General features: G+C 43.7%; 1 protein-coding gene across 3 annotated transcripts in view; it reads right to left on the bottom strand.

Moving 5' to 3' along the window:
• Raly (RALY heterogeneous nuclear ribonucleoprotein) overlaps positions 1-20,414 on the bottom strand; it is a 70,012-nt gene extending 49,598 nt beyond the window's left edge. Inside the window, exon 1 of one of the 3 annotated variants that reach the window (XM_032904509.1) lies at positions 19,970-20,414. The gene's annotated coding sequence lies outside the window, so the exon portion shown is untranslated. The remainder of the gene's footprint in view (positions 1-19,969) is intronic. The other 2 variants (XM_032904508.1, XM_032904510.1) reach the window with 2 other exon arrangements.
• Between the last annotated feature and the right edge of the window lie 5,959 nt (positions 20,415-26,373).

The following is a 26,373-nucleotide window of genomic DNA, read 5'->3' as shown; positions in this document are numbered from 1 at the left end:
ACCACTGTGCTTTTCACATTATCCAGACTTCCTGCAATATAAAATCCGTGTGGAGTTCCCTCAATGCTGAAGCTGAGACTGTTGGTTTCAAGTTTGTGTCAGTTTTGAACCAGCAAGAACTACTACCCACTCTGGAAACCGTTTTGCTGAAACTCTAGAAACAGCTGGATGTCACTCCCAGGGTTGGTTCCACTCCAGTAACTTGAGTTCTGCCTATTCCTAGATTCTTGCTTATATTAATAAATACATACAATCTTCACTGTTATGGGTGGTGAGTTTCAAGCACGTGAAGGTGCTAGCATAAACTAATACTCTACATTCAAAGGGGAAGGAAACTTTGAAGAAAAGGTTAAAAGGAAAAAGGATGTGCTTTGTCACTGACCCTTGAAGAGAAATCCCAAGTCTCCCAAAGTAGCCATCTTTACTGGAGCTTTTAAGAACCAAAGATATAAAATTAATTGGGTGATGTCAAACTGAAGGGAGTCTAGAATCCACCAGGTCTTCCCCACCATGATGGACTGACTGTACCCTAAAACTGTGGGCCAAAATATACGCATCCTCTCTTAAGTTACTTTCTGTCAGCTATTTGGTTACAGCAACACACACACACACACACACACACACACACACACACACACACACACACACACACGGGAGAAAAGAAAAAAAAAATTGGTGGGAGCTGGAGAGATGTCTCAGCAGTTAAGATATTTTCCAGGGGACCAGTTATAGTTCCCAACATCCACAATGGGCAGCTCATAGCCACCTACTACCCCAACCCCAGGAGATCCAACGCCCTCCTCCTCTAGCCTCTGTGGGTACTCACATGCATATATGCATACAGATACATAAATGTACACATAAATAATAAAAAAATATTTAAAAAAAAAATCCCAAAATGGGACCACTGCTGCATTAAACATGACTTGTGGATTGCAGGAGTTTGGAAGAGATTTGCAGTAGGCATATGGAAAAAGAACTGAAGACTAAAAAGGAACTAGAATGGTATAACCAGGGCTTAATGGGTCATTGTGCAGAACCATTCTAAAGGAGTGCCAAAGACTGGAAGGACAAAACAAATGCACACAGTAAAGACTGGAGGCCTAGCCAAATGGTTCAATAGAGGAAGCATTTATTTGTCATACAAGCCTGACAGCTCAAGTTCAATTCCCCAGAACCCACACAAAAGTTTAAACAGGAACCAATTGCACGAAGCTGCCTCTCACCTCCATACTTGAACCATGAACATTGTGTGGTCCCTCCCATTCTTCATTCAATTAATAAATATATGTACTTTACGACTTTAAAATTTTTATTTTGGTTTACAGTTTCAGGGTAGATACGACTGCAGGAACACGAGGCAACCAGACACACCACACAATCAGGAGGCAGGGTTGAGGTGGACATTGCTGTTCAGCTTGCTTTTTCATTCTTATTTAGTCCGGGTTCTCACCCTATGAAATGATGCCACCCACATCCTTCCGTGCTGTTGCCTTTCTGAAAACATATTCATAATCATGCAGATTCTAAATCCCAAATTGAGAATGAAGATCAGCTATCACTATCAGGAATGGACTTCATTCTACTAAAACATCTAACTTCATCCTGTCCGAGTCCTAAAAACATGAATATGGTGAACTCAAAGGTCCCAGACTAATTTGGTGGAAGAAATTTCATGACATTTTATGGTTGTTACCCTTACCTAGGTTTACAGTGAGAGAATGCAACAGGTGAAGCAGAAAGAGGGAGAAGGAGAAAAGGAGCTTGAATCTGGTCAAAGTTGAGAAAGGGAAGATGTGGACAAAGTGACTGTAAATTGAAAATATTAGCCCTGCTAAAGAGAAACCGTATGCTCTGCACTGGAGCGATAAAAAGGGACCCTGCCTATTGAGAACTCTAGGCACGCCTGCTCCACAGTGCCACTTAGGAAAGTGCTTTCTTTCTGCCCATCAAGAACCGCAGTTATAATCCAAGAGGACCATGACACATCTCAAGCTAGAGGAGCTTGGGGTCACCCACTGGTGCTGGTTTACAAAATTCAAACTCAAGTCAGCTAAGGTACAAATCATAACCCCAACATTAAACATAGAACCCCAAGGCTTGGTGTTTATCCTGCTAAGTTTTGGTTTTACGTTGGGCCTAATCGTTGCTTGCTATCCTTGAAAAAGCTATACCTTTAGTATAGAACTATTTTGTCCCCTTTGTCCCACTATACACTGGAAGTATAGAACTTTGCTTTGTACAACTAAGAATGAAAATGTGTCTCTCAGGGCTCAGGTGAGACTTTGGACTTATAAGGTTTTTTGAAGTTGTATAGACTATACTTTTCATTTTTAAATGTAAAATAATCCTCACCTTGATCCTCCCCAACTTATGGTACTTGTTTTTGGGGGTGGGGAGTGAAACCGTCAGAAAGTGGCGACTAACTCAGAGGGTCACTGTAATGTGGGTCTGAAGACTTCATCTGGTTATTTATACTCTCTTACTGCTCTGCTGAGAGCCATTTAAACAGCCATGCCTTTCCATGATGGTAGTGTGTGTACCCTGATATGTTAAGCAAAATAAACTCTTCCTACCTTAAGCTGCTCCTGTCAGGTGAGCTAGTTTTCTTTTGTGCTATGATAAAGCATTCTGAGTAAAAGCAACACAGAAGGGGGAAGGACTTACTTGGTTATACTTTCAGGTCACAATTCATTGAGGATTCCGAGCCAGAACCATAGAGGAACACTGTATGCTGGCTCGTCCTTAACTAGCATTCTTATTCAGGACCAGGACCACCTAATGGTGCTGCTGCTGCTGGGCTGATCCCACCTGCATCAATTAATAAGACAATCTACCGCAAACATGCCTACACGCCATCTGAGGTGGACAATTCTTCAACTGAGGCTCCCCTGTCAGATGCCTGCCTACAGACTGCTCTGACACTGACGCTAACACTACAAATGCCAATTAGTGCGCATGCTAGTTTCTGATTAGGAATAAAGCCAGCCTTTGGTTTCTGGCAACTGAAGGGTAGAAACACTTTCAATCTGGCTACAGCAAATGTCAGAAGTAATGAAAAGAAAGGGTACAGGGCATTTTGAAATTACCATGAACCCTTCCCCTGTACCTCCACACATTTTCAGTTATCAACCCCTCTGCCCACTTCCTTTTGAGACAGAGTCTCACTGTGTAGCCCTGGCTGGCCTGGAACTCACTACATAGACTAGGCTGGCCTTGAACTCAAAAAAGGTTCACCTTCCTCTGCCTCCAAGGTGCTGGATTAAATAAATGCTGGACTGATAAACACCACAGCCCACCATCCCTAACCTAATTCCAACTATTTTCTAGGACATTTGTCTTTCCAACTGAAGGGTCTTCCAACTCACAGATTATACTGGTGATGAGGCTTACTACATTATATTCATATTCTTCTAAGCGTTTAAGCAGTTAGATGACTGGCCCAAGGTTACACAGCTAATAAAAGCACATCAGTATTTTCCTACATATCAAGTGTCTTTTTTTTTTTTTTTAACTATGCTGCTGATATTTCAACAAAGTTGGTTTTACAAACCTAAGAGGCATACAGGACAAGTCTTATTTGTTAAATCATGTTGCTAACTTCTTTTAATATTGCCAATCCATTTCAGGCTAAGTTCTAACATTTTCTTCTTACAAAATCTATATAATCAACTAACTTGAGTATCAGCCAACCTTACCTTTCTGGGGTTTTGTTTGTTTGTTTTGGACACAGTTTGTGTCACTCTAGCTGTCCTGGAACTCATTCAGTAGACTAGGCTGGCCTCGAATTCAGAGATCCACCTGCCTCTGCCTCCCTCATGTGGCACCAACCAGTGCCTGCCTCAGCCAGTCTTTTCTATGTAGTGCTGTATAGCTACAATGTTAGGTTTTGTGGGGGATGGCAGAAATCCCTGTAATATTCAGCATAAAAGCAATTGCAGGTGAACAAGTAAGTTCTTTGGTTATGTAGCTATTTAACCAGCCCATGGTCATAGTTTACTGATACTTATTCTTACTAATCTACTGTCTCCAATTACTTCTACCAGAAAATACATCATATACAGTGCTATCTAAGCCCTGTATCTTCTCAATGGATTCAATTCTTCTTGTCTCCTGAGGTTTAAGCTCTACCCTCATCATCTACCATATTCTTTCCCTGTACATTACTCCAATCACAACTGTCATCACCTAATATCTCCTAACTTTGGCCAAACTATTTCCTAATACCTAGGGTGCTTTTCTCCATTCCTCTGCTATTCCCTATTCATGAACAAATGAAAAAGGCTGTGGCAAATCTTTGTGGGTTATCAGTGGAAAATTAACTCAATCCACATAGAGTGTTACAATCAACTCTTCACAAGCCGACCTGTCTTAAGTCAATAGGCGCTCTTGAACTAGAACCTGTATCTGGAATATCGATGTACCTCATTTCAGTACCTTGTGTATTACGGTACTCATGCTTTCGAACACTGAGTATGGTTTGTTCTGCCCTGCCCTGTTTTCCAAATACCAGCAGCTGTTCTTTACCTATCATTGCCCTCATCACAATCCTGTGGGTCTCAGGAACAGGGACTGTGTCGTACTCAACTATAGCTCTATTAGTATAAAACAGCAGCCAGTGTCTAGTGACTGTAACAGGCTTCTCTGATCTAAGCAGAATTCCTGACTCAATAGGCTTAGACCTCATCCCCACCCTAAGATCTTTTCTGAGGCTGGCCAGATTAACTAATTAAGACTATGCACCCTTCAATATTATACAAAGTTACAGAAATTGGAGATATGTGAAGACACTTCTGTTTTCCGACTTTCTTGTTCCTAACCTCAAATTATGAACGTTTTGTTTGTTCTGAAACAAGACTTGATTAGCTTTGGATTCCTGATGATCTTGCCCTCAATCAGCCTCCCGAGTTTAAGGTTTACAAGCTCACCACCACAGCATCCATAATACTAGCCATAATCTTACCCTACAGAAAGATCTAACCCTAGATCAACAGCCTTCTAACAAGTGCCATTTCCTTGGTCTTCAAAACAGGGAATTTCACTCAAAAGCTTAAGTCCAATTCCAACTTAAGAAAAAAGAATCAGATAGACATTTTAACAATCATCTTGATTACCATCTCACCGCACACACCCAGAGGTTGTATCCAGGGTAAGCCTGCAGCCCACTACTACAGCTACCCTAGCTTGGTAAATCTGTGGACCAAAGATTAAGCTAGTGATGAGAAAAGTAAAAGAATTTTTCCAAGCCCAGAAAGAACAACATTTCATCTGGGTTAGTAAGCCTGCCACAGGCCTTGGGTTCTTACTGTATCTGCCATTTCAGGATTACAGCTGTCAAGTTTTAATTAGGGTAATTAGAGTTAAAAATGTAATTTCATTTCAGAGGTATTTTGAACAGATTCCATTAATTTCTTTTTTAAAAAGCACAGAGAGGAGGGGCAGACTATATGGAACGAACGGAATTCTGCCAGAAAAACCAATCAATTTGCCCAGGCCTAAATTTTCAAATCACTGCCAAGAACTCAGCACCTCTGGCAAGCTTGGCCCAAAAGACTGCTGGTTTTTCAGCTTTCCTTCCTCCTTCCCTCTACAGAATTCTACAGACTTCAATTGGTACTTGCTGCAAACCTGACTGTTCCTCCACCAGTATAGCCTTACATCACTGTCATCCAATAGCCACAACGGCAATGTGACAAAGGTTAAGGGCTCGATCAGATTTGCTCCATTGTCCACTCCTTCCTTTACCCTGGGTTCTTGGACATATCTTTATGCTTTTGTTTGGGCTGGTCCCTTCATCTGGGGTGCCTTTCCCTACTTTAACTCTTATTTTCCCTTCCAATCACAGGTAAAGCCTATAGTGCACACCTTTAATACCAGCGTTCTGGAGGCAGAGGCAAGCAGATCTCTGTAAGTTCAATGCCAGTCTGGTCTACAAAGAGTCACAAAAAAGAAAAAAATGAGAAAGGAAAAAAAACCAAAGATAAAAGCCAAGTATGGTGGCATAGCCTTGAAATCCCATGATTCAGGAAGTATAGCAAGAGGATTAAGAGTCTGAGGTCAGCCATGAAATGAGACAACCTCAAAAATAAATAAATAAATAAATAAATAAATAAATAAATAAATAAATAAATAAAATTTTAAAAGTACACACAATCTACTATGGTTAGTATCTTCCCCTGAATGATGGTAGATTATGAAATTATCTAGGATTCCTTAGTACTATCAACAGTCCAAATATACAGGCAACACTCTTCAAATATTTGTTGAATGACCAATAAAATAGGAGGGTTTGGGTCTGACATAACACAGGCAGCTAAACATGTTCAGCCTTCAAGTTCTCAATGTCTAGAAATAGAGGAGTCCTATTCTCCTCCAACAGGCTATCACTCTGAAAGCCCGACCATAGATCCCAAAAGATGACTTCACTTCCATTAGAGCCTGCTCATTCCTTAGAGACCTTAAAAAGGAGATGAGAAAGCAAAAACAAGCAGAGCTCCTCCTTAATAACTATCTTACTACTGGTTTAAAATAAATCTCCTCCAATATTTGAAGGGCAGCAAGTAGAGGACCCGATCTTCAATTGCGTATACATAAGGGTAAAAGGTGGACCCAGGTACAAAATGATTCAGCAGCTGGAATTATAACTGTGTCTCAAATGTTACTAGACATCACCGCAGAGAATATGCTATGTCACAATGAGCAGTCAAGGCCTTTTGCTTTGACTTCTCACCTTGACTTCTCTCAGCTTCCATTTTTCCTTTTCTAACTACTCTAATAAATTGGAAAAAAGAAACTTGCAAAAGAGCTTACCCACTATTTAACATTTAATAAGTATTAAATGTGACTTGCATGAAACTAGGTTCTAGATAAGTTTATGAAGTGAGGAAAACATAACCAATGAGGATACAAGTTCACCAACCTTTTTTACAATGTATTCAGAGCAATGCTGTCTGCTACTGTCCCACAAAAGGAATACCTACACTTTCAGAACTATGGTGCTAACAAATATAACCAGATACACTTCCTGGTAATCAGAGTCTCCCCAGGTCTGGCTACAAGCCCATATAGATCAATTTCTAACTAGGAACCACTGCAATACTTCTGACAGGTCAGGCTTTAGACAGCCTCTGTCGGCCTCTGGCCAAATGTCCTGAAATGCCCTGCCTGTAGGACACTCTTGTGAGGTAAAAGATTCCAAACTACTCTAGAGAGATAGAAAAAAATCCAAACTAAACTCCTCATAAAGGAGTCAGATGTGGTGGCACATACATTTAATCCCAGCACTTGGGAAGCAGAGGCGCGTGAGTTTAATGCTGCCCTGATCTACACAGTGCAGTGGTTCTCAACATTCCTAATGCTGTGACTCTTTAATACAGTTCCTATGGCTGCAGTGACCTCCAACCATAAAATTATGTGTACTGCTTCATAACTGTAGTTTTGCTACCGTTATGAATTGTGATGGAAATATCTGAAGTGCAGGATCTCTGATAGGCGACCCTGGTCCACTGGTCTAATCTAGCCTCCTCCTCTACTCTAGTTCCAAAAGGTCTGTCACAGATGGGTCAAACAACCAACAATCCGTTTACTAATCTGTCAGCAGGCACTTCTTTTAAAAAACAGTTTTTAAAATTAAAATGTCTGCTAGACCCAGGCCAGTCATGACTCAAAACAAGACCCTGTCTCAGGGAGAAATTTTTGTAAATTTTTAAAAGTCTGCTAGGAAGACAGACAAGCTCAAGGAACAGAACCTTGGGGTAAGGAGCATATGATAGATGCTACGGCATTAAGTGTGTGGGATTTTTGGCTACAAGTGTCCGTGACTAGAGTGGAGGATAACCTTCAAGAATAGGGTAATCTCTCCTAAACTATCAAGTCTCTCAGCTTCATTCTTTCTGGAATAGAAGTCACTCAAAATTTTAAAAAAATCTTACTTGGCTTTTTCAGCCTCAACTCCCTATAAGAAACGGCATGCTGACAGTATAAACACTCTTCTTAGAAGCCCTGACTAGGCTTAACAAAAACCAAATAGAATTACAACTCTGTGACTGACACCTGTCCCAGTTCAACTCAATAAGAACCACATAAATCTACATAAGCCTATTTCCTGGCTTTTGTTCTACCTTTTCTATAAATTTTAACACTTCTATGGGGAAAACAGAGACATACTTTTGAGTATGGCTTTATCTCCGGTTTGGGGCTAAAACCATAAATAAGTTTTTCTTTTATATATTTGTATCATTTTTCTCTTTATAAGGGCAAGTGGCCAAACCCAGAGCCAGCCTCTGGATAAGGGCTCCAGTAACAGCCTCCATTTCTGGCCCCATTACCTATTTAGCCATGTCATTCCCAGACAATGTAGTATTTCATAGGTCACTAACATGTATCTTCAATCCAAACAACTCTGGCTAAAAAAATATCCCAGGTTAGCTGCCAACATTCAAAATTAGGTCACGCTTTTAAAAACTTTAGATTTCCAGGCAGTGTGGTGCAACGCCTTTAATCTCAGCACTCAGGAAGCAGAGGCTGGTGGTGGATCTCTGAGTTCAAAGCTAGAGCTGTCTTTTAAATTTTAAGAGACAACTAATAGACTTTTTTTTTCTTTTTTTCGGAGCTGGGGACTGAACCCAGGGCCTTGTGCTTGCTAGGCAAGCGCTCTACCACTGAGCTAAATCCCCAACCCCCTAATAGACTATCTTAAAAAATCGTTTCCTACTGTTCTAATAGTTGTCAAGATCTAGTAACATTAGATCCACTGGAAGGCCAAAAGGCTTTTTATGATCTATTCTTTCAATCTACTGGAAGGTCAAAAGGCTTTCTATGATCATTTCATTCTTTGATGTCTTCTCATTTAACTTAAAACAAAACAAAACACTGCATAAGTTTCTTGGGCTGGTGTCTGCTGCCAAGCCTCCCTGTACACGGTAGAAGAAACTGTTTCCACAGGCACCAATGGCATGCTTGCTCCACCAAATATACAAGTGTACATACACACAATTTTTAAAAATGCATGCCAACTTATTAACCCTTCCATACAACTTAGAAATGGGGTGGGGGTGGGGGTTGGTTTAGTAGTAAAGTACTTGCCTAGCTCAATCAGGCCTTAATTTGGATCCTCAGCAATACACACAAATCCCTTTCTGTGTAATTTAATATTAAGAGCAAACTCTGGCTGGGCATGGTTGCACATGCCTTTAATCCCAACACCCAAGAGGCAGAGACAAGTGGATCTCTGTGAGTTCAAGGCCAACCTGATCAACACAGTAAGTTAAGGACAGCCAGAACTATTTAGAGAGGCTGTTTCAATAAAATATTTGCCACACACAAGCATGTGCCTGGATCTGAGAAGCTAGCATCCCAAGAGCTTAGTTTGAACACCTTCTGAGTTACCCCTACTGGCATCCTGTCAGGTACTCCACATCCTACAATAGCCATGCTCCAGGAACTCCCAGAGGCCTCTTGCTCAGAAGATGCTTACTTTTCACACACACGGGAGCAGCTACTAAGTGCAGCTCCAAGAGGAAGAATCAAGTACTAACTCCTAAGTAAAACAGGCTTTATTTTAATCAGAAGTCATGGCATCAGACCCACTTCCCTCACTATGCACAGCCAGTTTACAAATATTAGGACTATCAAATAATGTCAACTTAAACAAAAGCAAAGTCTACTAAGTTTGCCCCTTTTTGTTAAGTCCTACAATAGGCCAGGACACAGACTGATGAGCCAATACTGCCATGGAAGGTTCCTAGTAAAATAAAGAGACCTCATTTACAAAAGCTCAGGAGATTTAATAGCACTATAGCTAGCTGAAGTCTATTCAGTGTTACAAGTTCAGCCAGATACACCTAAAATCCTAGCACTTAGTAGGTAGAGGCAGGAAAGGCCAAAAGTTCAGGGTTATCCTTGGCTACAAAGCAAATTCAACAGGTGGTAACAAAATGAATCCATCAAGTTTCCAAGATAAAAGTGGAAGGAAAAAACAAAACCAAAAAAAAGCAACTGGTTCTCACCTTGGCACCAATGAGACCAAAGTTAATAGTGTGGCTCTCACAAACTTGAGGACAAATACGTTGTTGTCTAAGGGAACTTACCCATATGGAAGCAATAATTGGGGACATGAAGATAACTGAAGGCTGTAAACACAAGGATTCTTCCTTCCATGCTGCAGAAGACTTCCCAAAGAACAGTTACAGGGCCCCAAAAAGCCAAGTGAAAATGTCCACAGGCAAGGCAATGAAGAGTCACAAGACAGGGAGGGAGCCCTGGTGGAGAGGATTCCAGGTCGAACCCTTCTGAAGAATAGCCAGGGCCTAGTCTCACTCCTGTAACTGGTTTAGGGTTGGGGAGCCATGAGGAAGTGGGAGCAGAGGGCAGGCCTGGAGCAAGAGTGGGTCAAGGAGTGTCCAGGCCCTGGAAATCTTGTCCTGAGATTGGTAGGCATACAATCGCTCTCTCCACCTGCTCTGGGCCTGTATGTCCTGGCGCACACTGCCCTGTGCCCCAACATTTGGCCACAGAGGAGGTCATATAGCCCGGTAGCCAGACGAAACTTCCTCTCCCCTTATAAGGTCATGTCCAGCAGCACCTGGAATTCCTCCTTATGCAAATGAGGCATCCCCAGCACCCTGGCCCAGGATGTACATTCATCCCGTTAGCCAATAAACTGATTAGACAGTTCTCAAATACAAATGGCCAATAAATACCTGAAAAAGTTGTAACTATTCTTAGCCATCAGAGAAACAAATGCTAAGGAGGAACCCCCCTTCTGGTGAGACTGGAACCTGGTGCAGCCACTATACTAACTAAAGTGTGGCGGTTCCAAGAAAGAATGAAAAGCCCAAAATAGAACTACCATGTGGCCTATATACTGGATGTACACCCAAAGGACTCTAAGTCACATACTACAAAGATACTTGAACATCCACGTTTATTGCTGCACTACTAAAAATAGCCAGGAAATGAAACCAGCCCAGCCACTCACAGGTGAATGTGTAGGCAAAAGCATGGCATCTGCAGTATACTGGCTACAACTGAAGATCATTAACCACCTTTTATCGTGTGTGTGTGTGTGTGTGTGTGTGTGTGTGTGTGTGTGTAAGAGAGAGATATCTTACTAGAAGGGACTGGAGAAGGAAAGGAGAGGAAAGGGATGGGGAGAAAGCAGAAATGGAGACGTTAGGGGAAGGATGGGACCAATAAAAGAGGGCGAGGAGCTTAAGGAAGAGCAGTAGGGAAGTGGGATAAAAACAAATTACAGTATATGTATGAAAGTGAATTAATGAAACCTATTACTTTGTACACTAACCAAAAATAAATCTGTTCACATCTGTCACTCTAATAACACACACCGGAGTTATCTCAGGATCTAACTCAAAAAAAAAAAAAAAAAAAAAAAAAAAAAAAAAACAACATGTCGTCAGGGTCTAATACCTAGGCTGCCAGTTTTTGATCTCTGATCTAGAGAATAAAATACTCTGAAGAGATCTAGAACAGAAAGTACTTGGTTGCCCCCAGGGTTAAAGGAACTGTTTTCTCTCAAATGGGCTGCATCTCCGAAGTTCACAACTAAATTTTTCTTTCCTTTTCTAAAGAGCAAAACTACCTTTGTTAGATAACACTGGAGTGAACAGCCCCACATAAATGTTTGCTACCCATGAAGCAAGATAGTACTCCATTATTCAACTGCCTCTGGATCCTTTAAATATTTCTACAAAAGCAAAAACTCCTCTATCAAAGATGAGAAAAAAATCACTTACCCATGAAATAGTAACTGAATCCCAGGAAGATTTATTGCTAGAAAAACATTTGGTTTTTATTTAAGAAGTCTCCCAACTGTATTTATGATCACAGAACACACCACCACCCACCACCACCACCACCACCATCATCATCACGACCACTACCAGCTTACAGGACTCAACACAATCTACCTTAGGGCTGAGGCAGAACTAAAATGATGTTTCGGGTTTAGTGCATAACTTATCACCTCTGTGAGCACAGATGTGTGGTACTGAGTATGGCCTCATTACAAAATGGGCACAATTCACTGCAGCTATTAATATGAAGACAGGTTCAGAACCCAGGCCAGATTATTTTAAACAAACATTCAAATTGACCAGAAGCCTAATACGCCTCTGGTAAATGTATCTAGTAGAAACTCCAATATCCCTTGACTCTTAACAAATGTCCTGCAAACACAGAATAAAAGAGCTGAGTACTATTTAACATTAGGGAGCAGCCACAGACATCTTTTTTCCTCAGCCAGGTAATTTAAGGTACATTTTCTAATATTTACTCATAGAACAAAGAAAAAAGATTCTAAGACATGATCTATGATCATGGCAGCCTTCAAAGTGCTTTAGTAAAAAAACAGCCAGCAAGGTTCCGCTGGCAGGATAAAAGCCAACAAGAAATGGTCATTTTTCCCTGAGCAAATACACAAGCAATAGGGTGAACTGAGAGTCAGTCTTGGTGTTTCCTTTCTCTTCCACTTTAAGAAAACACAAACTCTCTACATACATGGGAAGAAAAACCTTAATAAAAGAATAGTTCCACAGACTGACCTACAGGCAATGATTGATGTAGGAGGGCACGGCTTACTGGGGGTGATGTCACCCCTGTGCAGGTGTTCCTTGATAGGTAAGAAAACAGGCCTGGTACTGGAGAGATGGTACTGGAGAGATGGCTCCGAGGTTAAGAGGCTGTTATTCCAAAGTTCAATTCCCAGCAACCACATGGTGGCTCACAACCATCTGTAATGGAATCTGGTGCCCTCTTCTGGTGTGTCTGAAGACAGTGACAGTTTACTCATATACATAAAATAAATCTTAAAAAAAAAAAAAAAGCACTTGTAACTCTTGCAGACATCTGGGCTGTTTCAGCACCCACATGGTGGTCCACAACCATCTGTAACTCCAGATATCCAGGGGACTCTTCACTTTCTTCTGGCCTCCATGCGCGCACACAGTGCATATATATATGTGCGTATGTGTGTGTATGTATGTGTGTATGTATATGTATATGTATACACACACACACACACACACACACATACACACACATCAAGTAAAATAATTCAATATGAACCTTATTTCTCCTTATTCTTAAACAAAACTAGACAACACCAAGTCTTTCTGGAAGTCAGCCTAAGAAGTGATACTAGAATTACTGAAGGTGCTAGGCAGATGTCTGAACCCTCAACAGGGTCAGTGTTCTCCCTATCCTAATGTTCTAGACTTCACATAAGATATGGACACACCGGATATTAAGGATAAACAACTGGCTGGATAATAGGCGGCAGAAAAATAGGAGAAGGGAAAATAACAAAAACAAATCAATACACCAGAAGTCAGAGAATCAAAACTTCTTTATCTAGTGACATTATCCATCAATTATGCCATTTCCCATCTCTGAACTTACACCTTGGGTGTCTGGGCCAGAGAAGCAAAGGGAAGAATGGGATACAAATTGTCACTGTTGTTTTCATTTTATTTAGAGAGTATTTGTCTAATGTTCTCACCATAATGTCCATGTGGAGGTCAAAGGACAACTTGCAGGAGTTGGGTCTTCCATATGTGGCTCCCAGGAATCAAACTCTGGTCGTCAGACTTAGCAGCAAATTAATTTCATTATCCAATGTGCCATCTAACCATCCTGACTTGTTTTACTTACCCTCTCAGAATTGAAAAATAGTTGCAGATAGGAATCATGTCTTGCTTGATTTTTCTGTTCTCTACTAGGAGAACACATAGTAGGTACACGAAATTGCTGCAAGACTGGATGAGCTTAGGAATACAAGATAAGCTGTTGGGATTTCCAAACATAATCGTATTACGTCACCGAGACAGCACAGTAACCCTATTTAGCACCCTAACTATAGAAAGGGCTATTTTAATTGGTGTGAAAGGCAATTGAAGGAGAGACTTTAGGGTTTTAAGAAAGTTAAGCTTATGTTCCACTGATTCATGCACGGCCCTCATTATTATATTGACAGCACCATTCCTTAGGTAGCTTACAGACATCTAGAAGAACCAAGTCCAAAAGCCTGAAAATAGTCTGTGGGAACAAGCAACATGTGACTTCTCAGTCAGTATAGCATCATCAGGCGTAACACAAAGAAAATCTAGACCTACAAAAAGATTAATTACAGAAATGACCATTTTAAATTCTACTGCTGGGATTGGCTTTCACTGGCACAGAGAATTTCAAATCAAACTACACAAACAGACCAAGAGAAACCATGCAAACATCACCTTTAACTAAGCTTACTAAAATCTTTAATAAGCAGGAAACAGCTAAATACCAGATAAATGCCTCCTGAATGAAGAAAACCTGGTCAAAAACAGTAAGCTGCTAAATTTGGCTTTTTAAAAGAGTATATTTATTTGGAGTAAAGCAATCATTTTTGTCTTGACAAACTGAACTATTCATTTGGATGCCACTTCAAGGGTCTGGTGTCCGCAGTAGGGGTACCTATCTCATACGGCTAAAACTGTAAAAAAGCCTGCTTGGGAGCCAGGCATACTGGCACACACGCTAATCCTAGCATGTTGGAGGCTGAGGCAGGTTGATCTCTGTGAGTTCAAGACCAGCTTGCTCTGCCTAGTGAGTTAATTCCAGGACAGCCAGAGCTACAGGGACCCTGACTCAAAAAAACCAACCAAACAAACATGTTTTGGGGCGATTATTTTTCATACCTATTGTTGTGTTATATTTAAGTGTTTATACTTTCCTTTTATTATGGAAATTTCAGACAGTTCTCCACATATTTAAATGTAATGTTCTACACAGTATTAGGCTCTCAAGTTTACCCCCATAGGACTTCAGCTCTAAGATTATAATGGAACTCAGCAGACAATTTGGTAAGTTAATCTTTTAATTTTTCAGCTATCTCTCCACTCTAAAAAGCAATATCCATCTTGTTTCTATAGTAAAAGATATAGTTGATGATACCAGAATTTAACTATTTTAGGTAAATTTCTCCTTCCAGAGACAAATTCCTAAACCACTTCCATAGAGTGATTACAAAGAAGAGATTCCTAAAAGACCTCTACACTAACATTACTGTTGACACACAAATGCATCATACTTTATACACATACAATAATGAATAATAAAAAGATTATCTAGGGGCTGGAGAGACGGCTCAATGGTAAGGAGCACTGTCTGCTCTTCCAGAGGTCCTGAGTTCAATTCCCAGCAGCCACATGGTGGCTTACAACCATCTGTAATGAGATCTGATGCCTTCTTCAGATGTGTCTGAAGACAGTAACAGTGTACTCAATAGACATGGTAAGAGGACTTAGAGATTTGCACTTTCATCAACTCTCAACATTCCCAATACACATGGCCCTCTAGGAAACCTACGTATTCAGTCACAACCCTGACTCCTTACCCGTCCAGAGCAGGACACAGTAGACAGCTCAAAGTTCTCTTCTAGAGATTGAGAACTAGAAAATCGGACCACATCTCATTTTCCCTTTTTCCTCCCAAGAGGTATAGCACATGTATTACTATAAAGGCAGTTATGAGCTGACAGGAAACGTAACAGGGAAGAATGGTGCCATGGAAACAGTAAGATGAGGGGCCTCTAATCTTGTTCTGTCACTACTGCCTATCTATCTAATCTTTAGGCCTTTATAGAATTTCAGAGACCTCCAAGATTACTTTATGAGGAAAACAGGATCGGTGAAAGAGACTCATTCAAGTCAACACACTTAGAAGCAACAAACCAGATCAGACAATCCTCAGGCTACTCAGTAACTTCCAGCTTAGGACTCCCTCTGTCCTAACTATGTGTAAGCTGCATCCTGAGCACAGATCTCAAATTTTCCTTTCCCACCTAAGAAAAGCAAACTGGCATCACTGCTGTCGTTTTCTCCCCTTAACATGAAGCTAAAAACTGAGAACCTGTTGTTACCGGCACTCACGGGAAAGCCCTTTTGTTATCTCCTCCCTATCCAACCCCTAATACTGTGTAAGCTGCCTGGGAGACATCTTAGGAGATAGTATCTAAATTATCTAGTCACGGAATATCACTACTAGAACTTAGTTATCCAGATGAACAAACATTTGCCACCTGATAAAGTCTGGACAACCGGTCTCCAGACCCCTCTCCTAATTTAAAAAGTCCCTGATACAGTCCCACCCTGTCCCATGCTGCTTAATCCCACCATCCTCTCCCTCCTCTCCCCAACTCCGCTGCCATACCAAAAGTCACTGGAATCTGGGGCTCTTCTAGAACCAGAGTTCCTTGAGCTCTTTTACTTTTGTTTTTCTGGTGCCTAGCTTAGGTAACAATACTTATAGAGCAGCACAGAGTGTTACAAGATGCTGCCTAGAGAAAATATAAGATTTCCCTAGCTTAACAGAAGCAGTCTTTGCAGTTGTACAGAATCTAGATGCCTAGGAACTAGTATTTCCCTTTCCTAAAACTAGTGTTTGCATCACTCAGTTCAGTCCAGTGGTTCTCAACCTTCCTAACACTGTGACCCTTTAATACAGTTCTTCATATTGTGGTGACCTCCAACCATAAAATTATTTTTGTTGTTAAGAAATATGACATCATCTTTTGGCCTCCTTGGCACTGCACACACAGTGCAAGACATATATGCAGATAAAACACCCATACACATAAAATAAAAATGTAAACCTCTATTCAGAACTGGGGACCTAGCTCAATGCTTGAGGGCTTATCTCCCATGCATGAACTCCAGATTCATTCTCAAACACCACAGAAGAAAAAAATGGCACTTTATCAGACATACTATTCAACGAACTCTGACTTTAGAATCCAGGCAAAGTCAGTTTTGTTTGTTGTCCTGTTCCTCACCTCTGCAATACTACCCATTCCAAAGCCACATTACCATCAGAAGAACGTTCCAGCCACTTTCATAAACATAAAAATCTCAAAAGACACAGAAACAGATGAACCAAAGTGCATTTTGAAAGACTAAATGGAACACCTAACCCCACCCTAACTGCAACAGTGAGGACTCATAAGAATTTCTAAGACTCCGGACTCCAAATAGTCCCTTTTGTGTGCCTTTACGGAAAGAGACATAAAAGGAGAGCTTGTCATTGAGGTAATCCACTTAATCAGATGACAAGTATTGATCCAAGCTGCTGTCACAGTTCTGCTATCCCTGGTTACTACAGCTCCAAATGCCCAAACCCTAATGGCCAAATAAATAAACATGGACAAACAAGGAAGGAATATGCAGTAGTTGGGCTCTAATTCAAGGCTAGAAGATCTCACCTGAAAATGCAGGGCTAAGATAACCCATAACTGGCTTCAGCCATCAAGGTTGAGCTACAGTGTGGAGAAGGGGGTTTTGCCAGAGGCACAACCAGGCCTGCATTCCTGCTCTGTGGCTGTCACTCTGCTGCAGTTGACAACTAGTAAATCATTCTGCATTTACTGAACACTGTGAAATGAAGGAAATGCTATCTGTGGCCATCACAAAAGGACAAAGATTGAATTATTTCACTTCACTGTGTAGTCCAATTTATACCAGAACACCGACTGGTGTTTACCAGGAGTCTTTAACAAGAAGTTAGTGTACGAGCAGGAGAGTTTCCGTTGGAAAAAGATAAGGTAATTTGGAGATGTTAGCTGTAGAACAATGTGAATGTACTTAATCCCATACAATAGCACACCGTAAGGCTGTTAAAATGCCAGCGGTTTAAAATGATTCATATCTGACACCAATTTTTGAAAGCATCTGACATTCAATGTTAACTGTCCGCAGAGTGATTCTAACTTGGGGCCAATTACAAGGCCCTGAGCAAGCCATGTAACCTTTCTGTAAGCCTGTTTCTTCTGTAAAGCAGGGACAATACCTAGTTCACAGACTGCTCCAAGAGCTGATTGACACATTCCACTAAAAACCTTCAGTCCTATAACTGGTAAAGGTTAGCTATTACTAATTATAACAAGCGCTCTTACAATTTCCTGGTAGTACACATGAGAGAACACTCAAAGGGCCCCGGTAAGTGGCTCAGCTCTTTGTAGAACACCAGCTAAATCTTGTCTCCACTGCCTGACACTACAAAGGCATAAATAAAACTCTGCAAATGACTTCACACTAGGTTAGAGGTCAGATAATGGTTACAGAAGAGCGCCTAGCCCACTAGAAGACGAAAATAAAATTGGTAACAAGAAAATGCAAACATCTGGCCCTAGACATTGAGGCAGAAAAAGCAGCCGAGTCTGCACAGGGTCTTTTGGGATGGCCAATTACCTGAGACTCCTGATCTTGAGGCCTGGAAAGGTAGTTCATATTCAACAAACGCTACGAATGGGAGGCGTGACAACAACAAAGACTGAAGGAGAGGCTACTAGGAATCTAGCAGTCACCCAAGGTAGTCCATTTACTTAGACGACATTCCCCTTTCCAAGGGTCAGTTAAAAGGAAAGGGGTGGTCTATCGCACCATCAACTTCCTATATGCCACCAGCACTACTGTGTCCTAGAATCTTAAGGGATGGATGAAGCACAGTAGACCTACAGGTCCAAGGAACTAATGCAAACCTGTGAACCTCCTTAGGAACCAGATCCCCACAGCCAGTATCAAACTCATTGCGAAAGGAAAAGAGTTGCCAAAGTTAACTTTAGTTCGATGTAATCCCTCTAGGCCTTATTGGAAAACAAAGAAAAATAACCCTATTTGAAAGCAGAGAGTTAAAGATGATTTGAGCTACCTACCTCTCTGACTGACCGCTAGGATCATAAAGAAGTGAGGGCCGGGGGAGAGGGAGACCATGCAATAAACAAGTAAAGCGTGGACTTCAGAGAGGTCCTTAGGCTAAACACCTCAGAACTTCATTTATCTGACTTGAGAGCTCTGGACCGGTGTAACCACAATACCAGCAAAAAAAAGAAAAAAGAAAAAAAAATCATCCTAACCACTTTCCCTCAGAGTTCTGATAAGCAACAAAAAGGGATTTTATCCACGGCAGATCGGTCTGTCCATGTCTCTAGGTCAATGTCTCAGGGAGGAACCTACATTTCTTAACTATAAGACAATCAAATGCCCTCTGCACAAAGAGATGACACATGCTCGTATCAAGAAATAAGTAACGGTTACTAACAGCTTTGTACTTCTACGGCGGTTTCTTGTCTCTGAACCTCGATTTCTGCTCCTGTGAGTAGGGACAACTCTGGAAGACCGGTGTGGACATTAGGCGATACATTCCGAAGTTCCTGGGTCAGTCTCACCAAACGTTACCTGTTGGCATTTAACGCTTCTGCCGTGTACTAACTCCCTTCCTGAATTCACTAACACCCTGAGAGGCCGCGTCCCTTCTTGACCCCATTTCACCCAGATGAAAACTGAGGCTCGGACTGGAGCGAAGTGGGAGACGCGGCCCCAGTTCGAGGGCTGGTCGTTCCCTTCCGCGCCCCACAAGACAACGAGCAAAGGATAGGCAAGGGTGGCGAGCAAGGCGCTCAGACCCGTGAGGAAAAAGAAAGGACCAGTTTTGCGCGCCTAAGGGAACCCAAAGAGCAGGACCGGGCTGGAAAGCCGGAAGAAACCCGGGGCCCCAACCCAGGCCAGAGCCAGGCCCCAGCCCGCCCGAGGCCTCCCCGGCGCAACCTCCGCTCCCTCCCCTCCTCCCCTCGCCGGTCGGGGCGGGGCGCGAGCACAAAAGACTCCAACTTCCGAGCGGGCACCGGCCCACCCCCAACTCCTGGCCCGGGCCCGTACGGCCGACAAGAGGCGAGCTGCGAATGCCAGGAGGCCAGGGGCGAGCGCGGGTGGCCCGGGGCAGGCGACCTGGGTCGGCGGGCCTGGGAGGGAGCACAGAGGAAGGGGGCAGAGAGTTACTCCGGCTCCCAGGACTCCCAGAACGGCCTTAAAAAAAGAGTTTCTAAAAATAGGCAACGGCTCGCCCGAGGAGGTGAGGAAGGAAAAGGCACAAGGAATAGCCCGCCCGTACTCCTCAGGAGCGGCCCGCGGCCCCCACTCACCCGCGCTGAGGTCTGGAGGAAGCCGCGCGGCACGGAAGGCGACGGCGCGTCTGCTCTCGGAAGGCGGGAGGGAACAGGCGGCCCCGGCCGCCACGTGAGGAGCCCGAGCACACGCGCTAAGAGTCGCGACCGCTTCCGCCCCCTCGGCTTCCCTCAGCTCCGCGCCCCGCGCCGCTCGCGCGCCCCGCCGCACTGACAGAGGCGCGAGCCCCGCAGCCGCGAGTCCTTCGCTCGGCCGCCACCACTTGGGCGAGCACGGGGAGGGAGAGTGCTGGACAGACCTCTGCACTCGGCCTGCCCGCCGCCCCGGCTCCGGCCCGGTTCTCGTCCTCGTCGTCCGGGTCGGATCCAGCCACCCAACCACTCAGTCCTCGGCGCCGCCCTGCACGAGCCTGCCTCTCCAGACGCGTGGGCTCCCCGCTCACCCCTCGCGCCGGGCTTTGGAAAGGTCCAGAGCTTCGGCGCGCAGAGAAGGAGGGCGGGTCCGGGGCGGGGCCTGGCGGGAGGAGGGACGGAGGAGGCAGGCGGGGCTGAGGGAAAGGAGTTGGCTTCCCCCCGCGGGTGCTGAAGGCGGGGCGGAGGGGTCCCGAGGGCTGACGGGCCGGACGATACTAGGGAGGAGCTGCGGACTGAGGGCGGAGCCGAGGGGGGGAAGAGCGTGCCCAGGGGAGGAGTCTGAGGGGACGGGCTAGGGCCTACGGAAGCGGAGGCGGTGCTAGGAGAGAGGATACCCGGGTCTGAAGGAGGTGGGCCTGGAAGCACGGCGGGCTGGAGGGAGTCTGAGGTAGAGCCTGAACAGGAGCCGGAAGGAGGAAGATCCTAAAGGAGGAGCGAGGGGGTGGTGCTTGATTGGGCGAGGCCTGGAGATGGGGCCCTCTCTCTTAGCTGGGGGCGGTGCGGCCGGGTCCAGAAGCAATTGGAACCCAGTTATTTCACTTTCTAGGAATGAGAGTGCCACCATTCACTGCGAAGGCTTGGATTGAGCAGAGACGCCTCGGTGTCTGGGGTCTGGGTAGCTCAAAAGTGGGGGAAAAAAAGCCTGGTCAAGTAGCTTTTCCCTTATGGCATGAAATGTTTTCTTACTTAATCTGGGTGTTCTCCCTCCTAAATATTTCTCATGTCAGGATCTCCCATTCGAATCAAGTGTTTCAGTCCCCCAGGCTCTCCCACTCGCATCCCCACTTTCCCTCCCTAGACCATCGGGGTCTTCTGAGAGCAATGAGGACCATTGCCAGCTATAGTCAGAAATCTCCCAGAAAGCCGGAAAAGAATTTATTTGTATTTCCCATTCCCTTCAGACCTGTGATTTCATAACCTTTTGGGAATTAGTACAGAATTTGAGGCAGGGACTCTGTAGCCCAGGCTAGCCTTGTACTTGTTCTGTAGCCGAGAATGGTCTTGAACTCAAGATCCTCCTTGCCTCTGCCTTCCAACTGCTGGGATGGATCACCGTGAGGCCAGGCCTTTTTAGTTCAGGAATGGGTGTTCAAACAGGTTCTCAGCCTTGAAGAGCAATCACTTTCACTAAACCATCTCCCCAGCGCCAAGACCAGGAATTATTTACTGGTCTTTGTACATTACTGTTTCCAGATCTAGTTCGTACTCTGGTGATCAATAAACACTTCCGTCGATCAGTCCAGCCCCTTCCAACCTCCTCTGCTCTTTCTTGGTTCATCCAACTCCTCACTTCCTTCTCTGTGCAATAGTCTTACCATATTTGCTCATATATGCCAATCTAATTATTATTTGTTGTGTTTTCTTGTTCCTTTGTTTTGTTTTGTTTTGTTTTGTTTTTCAAGACAGGGTTTCTCGGTGTAGCCTTGGCTTTCCTGGAATTAGCTCTGAAAACCAGGCTGGCCTCCACCTCAGAAATCCCCTGCCTATGCCTCCAGAGCACTGGGATTATCGCCATGTGCCACCGCCGCCAGACTTTGAACATAGCAATCTATTACCGCCTTCTGTGGCGGCGTTTTCATCCGTCCCTTGCTCAGCTCAGGAGCCACCTCCTCTGAGAAGCTTCCTCTGAACTTTCAACCCCACTGTTAGGCAAGCTGCCCCCGCTCTGCTCTGTCTGTTCATGGCTTCCATTATAAAAGATTGCAGATGTTTCTCTGCTAGCACTGAGAATTCTGTACACATTCTACGAGGTCCCAAATATCACCCGCTACCCTTCTGACATGGTGTAAGCTTTAGTCTGCTAATTTGCTCCAACTACATTTTGGCCTTTTTCCTGGTCTTCTAAAATATCAGGTGTACTGTTTCCCCTGGGCCTTCGCCGTGTCAGCCTCAGGCTACTCTCCTATACGTTGGTACGGCTCACTCCCTGCCATCTTAACAGCTTTTTTAACTTCGTTAGGTTTTTGGTTTGGGGTTTTTTGTTGTTGTTGTTGTTGTTGTTGTTTTAAATGTTCTTGTTTGCGACAGAGTCTCACTATGCAGCTCTCTAACTATCCTAAAACTCACTATGTAGACCAGGCTAGCCTCAAACTACCAGAGATTTGCCTGCCTCAGCCTCCTAACTACTGAGATTAAAGGCGTGCACCACCACGACCAGCCATCTTCAGGCTTTCTAAAAAGAAGTCTTTCATGCTCAGGAGTCATGGTTCATGCCTTTAATCCCAGCACAGGGAGGCAGAGACAGGGAGGTCTCTTGGAGTTTGAGGCTAGCCTGGTCTACAGACCGACTTTCAGGCCAGCCAAGGTTATATAGTGAAACCCTGTATTAATTAATTAATTAATTAATTAATTAATTAAATGCCTTGCCTGTCCACATTTTAGATAGCAACTGTTCACTACTATAGGCTCTTGTTGGATCCTTCTCCGTAGCAATGTCCCATCTGAAATGTGCATATTGTCTCTCTGCCAAACACACTTTCCACTACAGTGTGATGAGTGTGAGGACAGGCTATTGTCTGTTTTGTTCAGTCTTCAGGGCATAAAATAGTAGATCCCTCATTTAATGTCTGTTTTATGATTCACCATAACAAATCCAACAAAGAAATGTCAAGAAGACTCAGTACTGTCTCAGAAGAATTTCACCAGATGAGAACTTGAAGGGCAATGTTTCTAAGGAAACATACTGACAACATAACACCAGCTAACAGTAATGCAACACCAACTAGTTACCAGGCAGTGCACTGACTGCTCGTCAAGCTTATTTAATCCCCATACAGCCTTATGAAGTAAGTACTAGTAAAATCCCCATAGGTGGGCTGGAGAGATGGCTCAGTGGTTAAGAGCACTGATTGCTCTTCCAGAGGTCCTGAGTTCAATTCCCAGCAATGACACGGTGGCTCACAACCATCTGTAATGAGATCTGATGCCCTCCTCTGGTTTGTCTGAGGACAGCGACGGTGTACTCGCATACATAAAATAAATACAGACTTTTAAAAAATCCCCATAGGCGAAGAGACAGTCACAAAAGAGAACTTCTCCAAAACCACACAGCTAGAGAATGAAGGACTCCAATTTTAGAGTCTACATGCTAAGTGCCTGATGGGGTCAGAAGAGAGCATCAGATCCCTGGAACTGGAGTTACAGAAGGTTGCGAGCCACCTTGTGGGGTACTGGAAAACCAGCTCAGGTCCTCTGCAAGAGCAACAAGTGCATGACTGCTGAGCCAGATCTCCAGATCTTCCTAATTATCAAACCCTGTCTCGAAAACCAAACAAATGAAACCCTAAATAAACAAGTTTAAAACCCCAGGGCAATCAATAAAAGGGAAGGATAAAGAAGAGATAGTCTGTTGTTTCCTGGGTAGTGTAGTCTAGTATGATGCCTATAGTCACTGCAGGTTTGGTTTTTTTTCTCAGTTACCATGAGGGACAACAGCCAAAGACAAGATGGAGGGACAACAGCCAAAGACAAGATGTTGTACAAGTTTGGGAGGAAAATGAAACTTAGAAAATATTTATGAAAAACTCTGTCTTAAACCTGATGAAACTATTCAGAAAATTCACTCACTTCTGGAGTTTTTACTTGGGAGTAGTGGTCTATTGTATATATATATGGTCTATTGTATATATATATTGGCACGCACATGTGTGTGTGTGTGTGTGTGTGTATGTGTGTGTGTGTGTAGGTCAGTTTACATGGGTGTCTTCCATGATCTTTCCCCACCTTTAAAAAAAACCACTTATATCTCTGTTTATTTTATCCCCATACTGTATGGTTTTTGCTTCTGTGCTTAGGAACACTTTGTTCCAGTATAAGCTAGTCTGACCCTGAGCTCTGTAAACTCAGTGCTGTGCTGCACAGGCTTTGTTTCCCAGGGCATGCTCAAAGACCACACCCAAATGCTCACGTTCAGCCTTACTCTGCATTGTTAAGCATGTGCAGCAAAAGCACAGCCCCCTCTCAGGCCATCCTGCCCTGGTAAGCCAGGTGTGTTGGTACAAGCCACAGTGTCTGGCCCTGGCACACCTCCCAGTCCCACCACTGCACTCACAGAATGGCACACGTTGCTACTTTAAAGTCACATCTTTCACACTTGACGGCTTTTCAGATATGCACACCCTTGATACCTGCCTGAACAGTTTTATGGGTATTCTTATCGTATGCACGAAGGCTTGACCTGCTTGATCTGCCTGGTTTGGTAGTGTTTCCTTGGTTAAGAGGGTATGGGGACCATTTCACAGGTCACCTTGGGCCACCCACACTGTAAATCTTCCAGGAATAGCGTTCTTTTAAAGAATTATCCTTCCGTTTTATTTTTATTTATGTGTGTGGGTATTTTGCCTGCTTGTTTGTCTGTGCACTACATTCGTGCAGTGTCCTCAAAGGCTGCAAGAGGGCATCAGATCCCCCTAGAACTAGAGTTACCGATGGTTGTGAGCCACCACAGGGGTGCTGGAAATCAAATGAGGATTTTTTTTTTTTTTTGGAAGAGTGGCCAGTGCTCTTAACTGCTAAGTCATCTCTTCAGTGCCCCACAACCTTACTTCTTGAGAAAGAGCTTCTCCACCTAAAGGTCGATATTTGCCTAGAAAGTCTCTGTCTCCCAACAATGGGATTACAGATGCATGCTGCTGTACCCATGTGGTGTGGGAGAGCCAATCCTAGGTCCCATGCTTGCAGGGCAAGCCCACTAATGACTGAGCTATCTCCTCAGCCCACCCCCAACTTCAACAAATACACCTTCACAGTGGGTTTTCTAACTTGACGTTGTAATTTCCTAACTAAAACAGATGAAGAGAACAAACAGAGCCCACATTTTTAAGGGGTTTCACTTACAGAAAGCTTCCTACTCCACACAGGAGGAAATGCAGTGTAAAAGTGGGCACAGAAGGCCACAGGGCTCTAGAGAGTGGCATACGGATTGAGAGAGTCAGAACAAGAAGTAGACTATCTCTAGGATACAGAAAAGGGTTTTAAAGTGTCAAGGTCGGGAAAACATTTAAAATTCATCTTATTCAATTGCCTTTTTAAATCATATCGACCCTCTAAAATCAGTCTCTCCCCCATTCCAAGGATAAGGAGGGTCTTACAGGTGGCAGGAGGGAAGCAGGACTGAACCCAAAGCCATCTGAGCCCCATGGCAGACACTCAGCCCCTTTCTCTCCCCAACATCTGGGAAACATTCATTAGCCTATCCTCATGTGTGTGAAAGCGGGCACCTCAGCGGCTCAAGTGGGAGCTTGTAGTCAGAGAAAGGGCAGGAGCATTTTCCCTAAGACAAAGACCATGGCTCTGGACAGACTAAAGAATAGATTTTTTTTTTTTACCACTCGTGCCCCAGAGTCCCCCCCACCAATGCATTACTCACTGCTCAGCTCTCATCCTTCCTCGTCTCCTCAGAAGCCTCCAGTGCCTTCCCATTGCCATGCCAACAGCATGAATCAAAAATTCAAATGCCTGCAGGGGCCAGGAAGCATGTTAGGAGCAAGATAACAAGGAGTGGAGGCTACTGTAGTACTAGAGAGTGCACGCGGAGAGAGGTGACAGCTAGCCAGCTGTTGCTAGGACAGACTGTTTCAGAGAACCCCTAAATACAGATTGTTTTTTCACATGAAATCGTCCAGTTTCTACGTATCAGATCATATTTTTAAAATAAACCTATATAAGCCAAATAAATATGTCTGCAGATTAATCACTGTAGGTTGTGGCCTAAAAACTGACAATTTCTTACTGTTTGTTTAAAGTCTGTAACTAGACACCTTTGAGGTTTGCGTTATCTATTGCTGCAAAATAAACCACCTCAAAACTTGGCGACTTAAAACAGTGATTTGTTACTGTCTTTAAATTTATATCAGTGTCTGGCCTGTGGGTGTGCACACCACATGCATTCTGTGTGCTGGGAGGGCAGAAGAGAATCTCAGATCTCATTAAGACTGGACCTACCGTAGGTCGTCAGCCAAACGTGGGTGCCAGGCTAAGAGCAGTCAGTGCTTTCAGTCCCTGAGCCA

Source organism: Rattus rattus, chromosome 5, assembly GCF_011064425.1.
Source record: "Rattus rattus isolate New Zealand chromosome 5, Rrattus_CSIRO_v1, whole genome shotgun sequence".
Classification (NCBI taxonomy): Eukaryota; Metazoa; Chordata; class Mammalia; order Rodentia; family Muridae; genus Rattus; species Rattus rattus.
This window is presented reverse-complemented; position numbering and strand designations above follow the sequence as displayed.